At 44.4% G+C, this 12,590-nt stretch overlaps 1 non-coding gene across 1 annotated transcript; it reads right to left on the bottom strand.

Annotated features, from left to right (window-relative positions):
- Positions 1 to 2,371: 2,371 nt before the first annotated feature.
- Trnas-cga (transfer RNA serine (anticodon CGA)) lies at positions 2,372 to 2,446 on the bottom strand. Its single transcript has one exon. It is a non-coding gene; the product is annotated as a tRNA-Ser (tRNA).
- Between the last annotated feature and the right edge of the window lie 10,144 nt (positions 2,447 to 12,590).

Here is a 12,590-nt window from a genome sequence, read left to right as displayed (position 1 = left end):
GCCCAATAAAAAGGAATGCTATGTTCCAACGCGACACGACGCCTGTTGACGCAGCACGCGGCGTCCAAGATTGGTTTTGTCAGCACGAGGATGAATTGTTGCGTCTCGACTCGTCACCGCAGTCACCACAATATTATTGATCGTCTCCCTTGGGGAAAAGCGTGCCTCATCGCTATCCACCTCTTATCATGGTTACCTGAACTTGGGCACTATTTTGCAGGAAGAATGGTATAAGATTCCCTTGAAAACCTTGCAGGAGCAGTCGTTATCAGTGGAAGCTGTTTTTGACGCCAACGGGTCCACTGTACAGTATTGGGCACGATAATGCCTTATATTTTTGGGGTTTCCATATTTTCTTGTCCACCCTCTGCAGTAACAGTCGTCTTCCAATAGGAAAACTGATGTACTGTGATCGTATATGAGGATCAAGTTTTGACTTAAACGTTTTAGATTAACTATAATGAGGAAAACAATACACAGATAATATGGTGGCTAATTGTTGTTTAGTCTCACATTCTCTCGCGATTCAACTGGTACTCAAAATGAGCCCTGCGGCACTACAAAATGAAGATAATTTGAGATAAAATAGCTTGGTCGCACATTCGGCGATTGGAGGGCAGGAAAACACAGATTCCTGTCGGAGCTGGGAATACCGGCAAGGGCGCGGAGGTTACAGCCAAATTGCAGCCTGCATGCCGGCCGCTGCCCCGGTAATAACTCAATTTGGTGTGGGCTCCCGGTAAGGCAAAGATTGGCCGGTAAATCACGGCGGGCCTCCTCTCGTTTTCCTCGATCGCGGAAGGCCGTCGCGCCGGCAGTATCGATCATCGGCGCCGGGGATCCCCCGGCAGGGAGCGTGTACCGGTACTGTGCCGCAGGGCGCGAGTAATCGATGTTTGCGACATGGCTAATAGCGCCCGCCTCTGGGACCAGCTTAAAGCCGCACCGCGGGTTAATATGTACTACGGCTGTAATCAAGGGAGTAACACAAACATGATTCCTCCAGTTTTATACACTTGTTTCCATCAATACAGGTGGGAGAAAAAAATCAAAATTAGCAATAATTCGGGGAAACATACGGACGTTGTCTCCTTATGCATGCAGGATGCTGATGCGGCAATTTTAGATTTATATTTACATAATGCTAGCTGAGTACCCGGCGTTGGTCGGGTATGTATTTAGTTCATTTTTCAATTAGACCATCTCCTCCATTTCCTTCTCTCTCCCCATCTCCTCCATTTCCTTCTCTCTCTTTGTATCCTCCCTCATATCCTATATGTCCACCCACTCCACCCCTCAGCTCCTGTCCATCTCGTCCTTCCGCCCATCCTCTCTGTCCATCTCCCTCTGTTCCCTCTCTGCCCATTTCGCCCACATACACTACTGGCCATTAAAATTGCTACACCACGAAGATGACGTGCGACAGACGCGAAATTTAATCGAAGAATTCTATGCTTACCGCTTAACAATCAGACGGAATGACACATACAATCACATTCTTAACACTAGCCGTTTATTTCAACAATTCCTGGTAAATATGCCTGCAACAATAGAAGCAGAACGGATACTTTACTTAATCAGAAGAAACTACGCTCGGAAGAATATATCCACTTTCGAGACGCATTCATATATGACGGAAACATTGACGACATTGGACCAGTGGACCTTCATCATACATGGAAAGTCCGAGACACATACACTAATACATTCAAGATGCCAAAACCTACATAAGAAAACATGGACGACCTGACCTCTTGATAACATTTGCATGCAACCTGTCGTGGCCAGAAATCAAAGAACAACTAAAACACGGTCAAACCCCCATGCATAGACACGAAATAACAGCTCAAGTTCTCTGACAAAGACAAATGAGATTTGTTGAAGTCATCACCAACTATCACATCTCTGGAACCGTTAGGTGCTCGATGTACACGATCGAATGGCAAAAACGAGGGCTGCCTCACTCAAACAATCTCTTATAGCTACACGACATAATTCATCCCACAATGTCGACAAAATCATCCAAGCTGAATTTCCCAATCCACGCGAAGATCTGGAACTGCGTGACTCAGTAGTGAAAAACATGGTTTAAGGACCATGCGGGTCATTAAACCCCATTTCGTCTTCTATGACTGATGGTAAATGTACAAAAAAATACCGAAAACCGTAATTGGACAACAAACATACCGGGGTTGATTGCTATCCCAAATACAGAAGACGATCACCCAAAAACCGTGACTTCACAACAAAAATACGAATATGAGGCAACGGTGAACTGGTAATACATAATCAATGGGTAATACCAGAATGAGATTTTCACTATGCAGCGGTGTGTGCGCTGATATGAAACTTCCTGGCAGATTAAAACTGTGTGCCCGACCGAGAATCGAACTCGGGACCTTTGCCTTTCGCGGGCAAGTGCTCTACCAACTGAGCTACCGAAGCACGACTCACGCCCGGTACTCACAGCTTTACTTCTGCCAGTACCTCGTCTCCTACCTTCCAAACTTTACAGAAGCTCTCCTGCGAACCTTGCAGAACCAGCATTCCTGAAAGAAAGGATATTGCGGAGACATGGCTTAGCCACAGCCTGGGGGATGTTTCCAGAATGAGATTTTCACTCCGCAGCGGAGTGCTGGTTCTGCAAGGTTCGCAGGAGAGCTTCTGTAAAGTTTGGAAGGTAGGAGACGAGGTACTGGCAGAAGTAAAGCTGTGAGTAGCGGGCGTGAGTCGTGCTTCGGTAGCTCAGTTGGTAGAGCACTTGCCCGCGAAAGGCAAAGGTCCCGAGTTCGAGTCTCGGTCGGGCACACAGTTTTAATCTGCCAGGAAGTTTCAAAGGGTAATACCGTGTAACACACTGCTTTCCAAAATATTCCAAGCACATATAAAAGTAGAATACGTCAATTCAGTGAAATTCATCAAATATGTCTGTAAGTTTGAGAACAAAGGCAGTGACATGGCAGTATATCAAACAGCCAAAGCCAGCGAACAAAACAGAAACGACGAGCATCTCAAGTACCAAATGGGAAGATACATAAACAATAACGAAGCAGCGTGGCGGATTTTCAGTTTTCCCATACACGAACGCGAACCAACTATGCAATATCTAGCAGTACATGAAACCGATATTCATGTAACTGTCGTCATATTTCCTGAATAGTCGTGTATTTGTGTCTTTAGAACAGCCTGATTATTTGAAATTTCACGTTTACGACCTAGATTTAAAATTTTTTCATGCTGCCAGTGACACACAAATCACAGAACACAAACAACAATTAAAAGAAGACCTATATTCGGAAAAAGGAACCTCCGAACTGACTGTTATTGAATAAAAACAAATGATTCATGCAACACTTAATTTTGCGACCCGCTAGATATCACTTGTAGCGCAAATATTGTTCCGTTACTCGGAAAGCCAATACCCAAACAATTAGTTTTATGAAACAACAGATCAGTCCGGAGCCGCGCGACTGCTACGGTCGCAGGTTCGAATCCTGCCTCGGGCATGGATGTGTGTGATGTCCTTAGGTTAGTTAGGTTTAAGTAGTTCTAAGTTCTAGGGGACTGATGACCATAGATGTTAAGCCCCATATTGCTCAGAGCCATTTGAACCATTTTTTGAAACAACAGAGGCGCCCCTGTTGCTAAGGCCGCAACGGTTCTGGGAGTGGCGACTCGCAGTTACAAAGTTACAAAACCCCTGAGTAAAGTCAAGAATTTCGGATCAATTTTGCGAGTACGCATTCGTAACGTCCGCTCCCCAAAGTGGCCGTAACAGTAGTGGCACACACTCCACTGCTGTCTCATTAAAACGACGGTATGGAACTTCAGATTTCGGCTGAGCTGTAAAATTTTGTTTAATGGGCACAGAATATGAATTTAGAATAAAGCGAAGTAAGACGAAAGTAATTAGGAGTAGCAGAAATGAAATTAGCGATAAATTTAATATCAAAATTGGAGATTACTAACCGGACAAAGTTAAGAAATTCTGCTACGTCGGAAACAAAGTAACTCATACGGACGAAGCAAGGTGGGTACAGAAAAGCAGATTAGCACAGGCAAATAGAACATTTCTGACCAAGAGAAACAGCTCCTGGCATCAAATATGAGCCTTAATCTGAGGAAGAAATGACTGAGAATTTACGTTTGGATCACAGAATTGTACAGCTGTGAGTCATCGGCTGTGAGAACATCAGAAAAGGGGCATTTGATATGTGGTACTATAGATGGATGTTGGAGATTGGGTGGACTCTTAAGATACGGTTTGAGGACGTCCTGAGTGGAAAAGAAGACATGAAGAGCACTGACTAAAGTAAAAGGACAGAATAATAGGCGATGTGTTAAGACATTAGGGAATAACTTCCATCGTACTAGAGGGAGATGAAGGGGGTAAAAATTGTAGCGGAAGACAAATAGCTGGGGACACAGGGTGCAACTGCTACTCTTGGTTGAATACGTTGGCACAAGTGGAATTCGTGGAGGACGACTAAGAGAAGCCGGCCGTTGTGGCCGAGCAGTTCTAGGCACTTCAGTCTCGAACCGCGATGCTGCTATGGTCGCAGGTTCGAATCCTGCGCCGAGCGAGGTGGCGCAGTGGTTAGCACACTGGACTCGCATTCGGGAGGACAACGGTTCAATCCCGTCTACGGCCATCCTGATTTACGTTTTCCGTGATTTCCCTAAATCGCTTCAGGCAAATGCCGGGATGGTTCCTTTGAAAGGGCACGGCCGATTTCCTTCCCCATCCTTCCCTCGCCCGAGCTTGCGCTCCGTCTCTAATGACCTCGTTGTCGACGGGACGTTAAACACCAATATCCTCCTCCTCCTCCTCCTCCTCCTCCTCGAATCCTGCCTCGGGCATGGATGTGTGTGATGTCCTTAGGCTAGTTAGGTTTAAGTAGTTCTAAGTTCTAGGGGCGTGATGACCATAGATGTTAAGTCCCACGGTGCTCAGAGCCATTTGAAACATTTTGATTAAGAGAAGAGCACGAAATGAAATACGAATGCACATGGTGGTGCAGGTGCCGTACGTCTGATATTGTGATATTGTATAATAAACGGGACAATAGATATTGGAGTGGTGGATAATTTAACCAGCGCTGCCAGGAGCTGCAAACGCTACTACTTTCCGAGATGTCAGAGTTTATCGGATCATGACACGGGTAGGCTCTCAGAAGATTTTTACTCAAAAACCATTGTTATGTGCTCCAGAAGTGGGAAAGAAATATTTTTCAGAATCATGCTTAGTTATATGCTGAACATTTCTGGGGATACTGGTACATATTTGATGTCATTGAACGGAGATGGTCGTAAAATGTAATATTCATTAACATGGGGTGTGTCTACACTTCGCCTTCACGTCGGCTTTAACTCTCCTGGCGACACTTCTAGAGAGATGTGTGGATGTCTGTCGAGGAATGGCAGCTCATTCTATCTCAAGAGTCTAAATCAAAGTAGATGATGATGTTGGACGCTGGAGGAAAGTCTACATTGTATTATCGATGTTCCACTACGTTCACGTTGCAACTCAGGAAGCATCATTCCGTTTCAGGAATGTTATTTTTCACAAACCATTGCCTCAACGATGCAGTTTTATGACAGGGTGCAGTATAATCCTAATACAGTCAATCATCGTCTCCGACCTGTTCCTCTATTGTACGCGATAATGGTAAAAGAAACGTTCGTATCGTTCCGCATATACTGTATATACCTTCAGACTTCAAGAAGAATATGATTATTCCAATCCCAAAGAAAGCAGGTGTTGACAGATATGAAAATTAACGGACTATCAGTTTAATAAATTACGGCTGCAAAATACTAACACGAATTCTTTACAGACGAATGGAAAAACTGGTAGAAGCCGACCTCGGGGAAGATCACTTTTGATTCCATAGAAATGTTGGAACAAGTGAGGCAATACTGACCCTACGACTTATCTTAGAAAATAGATTAAGGAAAGGCAAACCTACGTTTCTAGCATTTGTAGAGTTAGAGAAAGCTTTTTACAATGTTGACTACAATACTCTCTTTCAAATTCTGAGGGTGGCAGGGGTAAAATACAGGGAGCGAAAAGCTATTTACAAATAGTACAGAAACCAGATGGCAGTTATAATAGTTGAGGGGCATGAAAGGGAAGCAGTGGTTGGGAAGGGAGTGAGACAGGATTGTAGCCTATCCCCGATGTTATTCAATCTGTATACTGAGCAAACAGTAAAGGAAACAAAAGAAAAATTTGGAGAAGAAATAAAAACTTTGAGGTTCGCCGATTACATTGTAATTCTGTCAGAGACAGCAAAGGACTTGGACGAGCAGCTGAACGGAATGAACAGTGTCTTGAAAGCAGGATATAGGATGAACATCAACAAAAACAAAAGTAGGATAATGGAATGTAGTCGAATTAAGTCGGGTGATGCTGAGGGAATTAGATTAGGAAAGGAGACGCTTAAAGTAGTAAATAAATTTTGCTATTTGGGGAGCAAAATAACTGATGATGGTCGAAGTAGAGGGGATATGAAATGTAGACTGGCAATGGCAAGGAAAGCGTTTCTGAAGAATAGAAATTTGTTAACATCGAGAACATTTAAGTGTCAAGAAGTCGTTTCTGAAAGTAATTGTATAGCGTGTAGCCATGTATGGAAGTGAAACATGGACGATAAATAGTTTGGACAAGAAGAGAATAGAAGCTTTCGAAATGTGGTGCTACAGAAGATTGCTGAAGATTAAATGGGTAGTTCACATAACTAATGAGGAGGTATTGAATAGAATTGGGGAGAAGAGGAGTTTGCGGCACAACTTGACTAGAAGAATGGATCGTTTGGTAGGACATGTTCTGAGGCATCAAGGGATCACCAATTTCGTATTGGAGGGCAGCGTGGAGGGTAAAAATGGTAGAGGGAGACCAAGAGATGAATACATTAAGCAGATTGAGAAGGAGGTAGGTTGCAGTAGGTACTGGGAGATGAAGAAGCTTGCACAGGATAGAGTAGCGTGGAGAGCTGCATCAAAGCAGTCTCTGGACTGAAGACCACAACAACAACATATTGTTTCATTAAGGACCATAAGGAGACCACAAACTAACCAAGGAAAACACATACGAGGGCAGTTCAATAAGTAATGCAACACATTTTTTTTCTCAGCTAATTTTGGTTGAAAAAACCGGAAATTTCTTGTGGAATATTTTCAAACATTCCCGCTTCGTCTAGTATAGTTTCATTGACTTCCGACAGGTGGCAGCGCTGTACGGAGCTGTTAAAATGGCATCTGTAACGGATGTGCGTTGCAAACAACGGGCAGTGATCGAGTTTCTTTTGGCGGAAAACCAGGGCATCTCCGATATTCATAGGTGCTTGCAGATTGTCTACGGTGATCTGGCAGTGGACAAAAGCACGGTGAGTCATTGGGCAAAGCGTGTGTCATCATCGCCGCAAGGTCAAGCAAGACTGTCTGATCTCCCGCGTGCGGGCCGGCCGTGCACAGCTGTGACTCCTGCAATGGCGGAGCGTGCGAACACACTCGTTCGAGATGATCGACGGATCACTATCAAACAACTCAGTGCTCAACTTGACATCTCTGTTGGTAGTGCTGTCACAATTGTTCACCAGTTGGGATATTCAAAGGTTTGTTCCCGCTGGGTCCCTCGTTGTCTAACCGAACACCATAAAGAGCAAAGGAGAACCATCTGTGCGGAATTGCTTGCTCGTCATGTGGCTGAGGGTGACAATTTCTTGTCAAAGATTGTTACAGGCGATGAAACATGGGTCATCACTTCGAACCTGAAACAAAACGGCAATCAATGGAGTGGCGCCACACCCACTCCCCTACTAAGAAAAAGTTTAAAGCTATACCCTCAGGCGGTAAAGTCATGGTTACAGTCTTCTGGGACGCTGAAGGGGTTATTCTGTTCGATGTCCTTCCCCATGGTCAAACGATCAACTCTGAAGTGTATTGTGCTACTCTTCAGAAATTGAAGAAACGACTTCAGCGTGTTCGTAGGCACAAAAATCTGAACGAACTTCTCCTTCTTCTTGACAACGCAAGACCTCACACAAGTCTTCGCACCCGAGAGGAGCTCACAAAACTTCAGTGGACTGTTCTTCCTCATGCAGCCTACAGCCCCGATCTCGCACCGTCGGATTTCCATATGTTTGGCCCAATGAAGGATGCAATCCGTGGGAGGCACTACGCGGATGATGAAGAAGTTATTGATGCAGTACGACGTTGGCTCCGACATCGACCAGTGGAATGGTACCGTGGAGGCATACAGGCCCTCATTTCAAGGTGGCGTAAGGCCGTAGCATTGAATGGAGATTACGTTGAAAAATAGTGTTGTGTAGCTAAAAGATTGGGGAATAACCTGGTGTATTTCAATGCTGAATAAAACAACCCCTGTTTCAGAAAAAAAATGTGTTGCATTACTTATTGAACTGCCCTCGTATATACCTCAGCAACACTTATTTCACTGTTGACCCAAGGCATGAGGGCAGATAATATTCTCTAGGCATTCGCCAAACTCAAACCCTTCAGTCGGCTTGACTAAGGGTATAGCGTAATTCATTACTCAAAATAATATCCAGTCATACACTGCCCAATGGCGTCATTCTCTGCACCACCCCAAGCGATGCTTAGCAGTGACGCCTGAAATGTCTGACTTACGGTCGTTACTACAGTAGCCTACATTTAACATTACCTGATTTTTGTAATCTTTTTCGTTTGTTATCTACGAGAGGTATTCAGTATGAAAAAATGTCGTAAGCAGTTGTTTACTTGTGACATGCAAAAATTTTGAAGACGTGACAAGAAGTACTAATACGTCTCACACTTTTTGCATGTCACAAGTAAACAACTGCTTACGACTTTCATTCATCTGACGTAATACAGATACTTCAAATCTTTAGCGTTATGCACTTCCGATACAAAACTAATGCTATACACTATATTTTTTTATTTACGTTACTTCCATTGCAATACGTCCGGTAAGCGAACTTTAAGGAGACAAATGCAAGTAACGAATAATTTTTACAGTCACTGTATCAAATTTTCCTGTGCTGTACGTAGTAGGCTACTATGAGTATATTATAGCTGTAAAGGAAGGTATTTAACGAATGATTTCGCCATATTGTCTTGTGCTTTTGATTCGGTGAGTGTGTACTCGACTGGTAGATGCTATTTACCTTGACTTCCGGAAGGCGTTCGATACAGTTCCGCACTGTCGCCTGATAAAGTAAGAGCCTACGGAATATCAGACCAGCTGTGTGGATGGATTGAAGAGTTTTTAGCAAACAGAACACAGCATGTTGTTATCAATGGAGAGACGTCTACAGACGTTAAAGTAACCTCTGGCGTGCCACAGCGGAGTGTTATGGTCTTTTCACAATATATACAAATAACCTAGTTGATAGTGTCGGAAGTTCCATGCGGCTTTTCGCGGATGATGCTGTAGTATACAGAGAAGTTGCAGCATTAGAAAATTGCAGCGAAATTCAGGAAGGCCTGCAGCGGATTGGCACTTGGTGCAGGGAGTGACAACTGACCCTTAACATAGACAAATGTAATGTATTGCGAATACATAGAAAGAAGGATCCTTTATTGTATGATTATATATGATAGCGGTACAAACACTGGTAGCAGTTACTTCTGTAAAATATCTGGGAGTATGCGTGCGGAACGATTTGAAGTGGAATGATCATATAAAATTAATTGTTGGTAAGGCGGCTACCAGGTTGAGATTCATTGGGAGAGTCCTTAGAAAATGTAGTCCATCAACAAAGGAGGTGACTTACAAAACACTCGTTCGGCCTATACTTGAGTATTGCTCATCAGTGTGGGATCCGTACCAGATCGGGTTGACAGAGGAGATAGAGAAGATCCAAGGATGAGCGGCGCGTTTCGTCACAGGGTCATTTGGTAACCGTGATAGCGTTACGGAGATGTTTAGCAAACTCAAGTGGCAGACTCTGCAAGAGAGGCGCTCTGCATCGCGGTGTAGCTTGCTCGCCAGGTTTCGAGGGGGTGCGTTTCTGGATGAGGTATCGAATATATTGCTTCCCCCTACTTATACCTCCCGAGGAGATCACGAATGTAAAATTAGAGAGATTCGAGCGCGCACGGAGGCTTTCAGACAGTCGTTCTTCCCGCGAACCATACGTGACTGGAACAGAAAAGGGAGGTAATGACAGTGGCACGTAAAGTGCCCTCCGCCACACACCGTTGGGTGGCTTGCGGAGTATAAATGTAGATGTTGAGGTACTGGCCATTCAAAAGTCCCGCCCGCAGTTTGGCAGAAAATGGCCGCCGTATCGTCCGGTTAGCCACTCTCTCCCTATCTATGCCGGGTTCACCTCTGGTGACATGTAGTGGTGAATTCTAGATTACATACGGGTGTCCGGATAATTTTGATCAGAGACTGTAGATAAAGAAGTATTCCATACCTGTATTTGGCGCCGGAGGAATGGGATGTTAGAGACGAGTCCGGGGGGGGGGGGGGGGAGGGGGGTTGTTATAGAGAATGGAAAAGTGTGCTACGGGAGCTGGTAGGCTTCGGAGTTAAAGAAGGGAAGAGGGTGTTAGTATATGCTTCGCAGTTGTGGAATGGCGCAAGAGTCACAGCCTGGTGTGCGTGTGTGTGTGTGTGTGTGTGTGTGTGTGTGTGTGTGTGACCAGAGGCCCGTGTAGGGGTGGAGCAAAGGAACACATTTATTACTACTAGGGTGGTGGGCGGAGAGCTCTAGATTTAAAACCAGATCCGAAAATATCGCGCAAACTCTCCCCAGCGAATCCGCGCGTTCGGTATTAAGTTGTTGCCTCGCTCGCGTATGTGTTTGCGTCTGTGTGTGCGCGCGTACGTACGTGTTTACGGGCACCTACGCTGCCGTCGGCGTTTAAGTTAGATTTATCGTGGGAGAGAATTATGCCGCATTCTCTCCCTCTCTCGTTCTCACACACTGATGCTACCCCTCACCCCCTTCTTCTTTAGGGAGCTTCAGACACATGCGTGTTTCCACTGGGTCCCCGCGAACTGGTGGGGTGAGGCTCTGCTGAAAAATCTTCAGCTCGCCGTATATATTAAAGGGATGATTTCTAATGCAAACGGCTTAAGCTAGGCAAAAAGAATGCGTGTTTGTCCGGCAGTAATTCTGCATTTATTATTCACGGGACCGTCCTGTTTTTCCCTAAAAAGCAGATTTTTTTTACGACTGCTAATACCACTTTGTACTCGTATCTTGCCAGCCAGACGGTACGCCAGAGAGTGGAATAAATAAACGAACAGCGAGCTATGGATGTTTCATTCCATGTACAGAATTATCAGTGACAGATTAGCAGTTCGCCTATATTCGGTATCGTAGTTATGTTCTTCTTCCCAGACCGAAGCTTGGAAAGCGCTCTCACACTTTTTTCTCTGTTTGAACCTAATCTCTTTGTTTTCCTGTGTGTCCGTGTATACTGCCAACTTCATTCTCGTCCACGAAATATGGAGGTTATTGTTGTGTTAAGGAATTTGTTGATATGCAACATACTAAAATATGGCGTTTCAGTCTTCGATCGCTATTCTTTATTTTCAATTACCGGTTTCGGGCTAGCTGCCCATCTTCAGATCATATGTTGTAGTTACAGAGTAACTTGTCCGTACAGAACACACGGTTCACTGTCATAATAATTATGATCTGAAGATGGGCAGCTAGCCCGAAACCGGTAATTGAAAATAAAGAATAGCGATCGAAGGCTGAAACGCCATATTTTATTTAATGAAAGAGCGCGGAACTCCCATTGAGACAATCATGTCTAGTTTTGATGCAACATACTTTTTTGTAATAGATAATTGCTGCAGTAGATGAAAGCCGATGACAGGGAAGTTGTCTGCAGGTAGAAGTAATTCGCTATGACGAAACGTATTCTCACTATAGGACGCAAAATAGCGTAATTTTCAAGTGAAGTGCACAGAAAAGATCATTAGTACGTTCGCAAGATAGCGTACACTTCCATTTTAGCCCTAACCAAAAGGAGCACTGACGGATATAATCAGCGTGCACAATTAACAGAACCCAGTACGTTGTTCTGAACGGGGAATATTCATTAGAGGTAAGAGTATCGTCAGGTGTGGCCAGGGAAGTGTGCTAGGGCTTTTATTCTCTATACCCTTAACAATCTGACGGATGAGGAATGCGACTGTTTGCTGGTGACGTTGTATGCATGCGAAAGTGGTGTTGTCAAGTAATGGTAGGAGAGTACAGGGACGAGTTGGAGTTATTATTTGGTGTGATGAATGGCAGCTCCCTCTAAATGTAGAAAAATGTAAGTTGAAACAAATGAGCCGCCCAGACTGGCCGAGCGGTTCTAGGCGCTACAGTCATGAACCGCGCGACAGCTACGGTCGCAGGTTCGAATCCTGCCTCGGGCGTGGATGTGTGTTATGTCCTTAGGTTAGTTAGATTTAAGTAGTTCTAACAAGGAAACCTCCCCATCCCACCCCCCTCAGATTTAGTTATAAGTTGGCACAGTGGATAGGCCTTGAAAAACTGAACACAGATCGATGGAGAAAACAGGAAGAAGTTGTGTGGAACTATGAAAAAATAAGCAAAATATACAAACTGAGT

The sequence above is a fragment of the Schistocerca serialis genome, chromosome 12 (genome assembly GCF_023864345.2).
Source record: "Schistocerca serialis cubense isolate TAMUIC-IGC-003099 chromosome 12, iqSchSeri2.2, whole genome shotgun sequence".
NCBI lineage: Eukaryota > Metazoa > Arthropoda > Insecta > Orthoptera > Acrididae > Schistocerca > Schistocerca serialis.
This window is presented reverse-complemented; position numbering and strand designations above follow the sequence as displayed.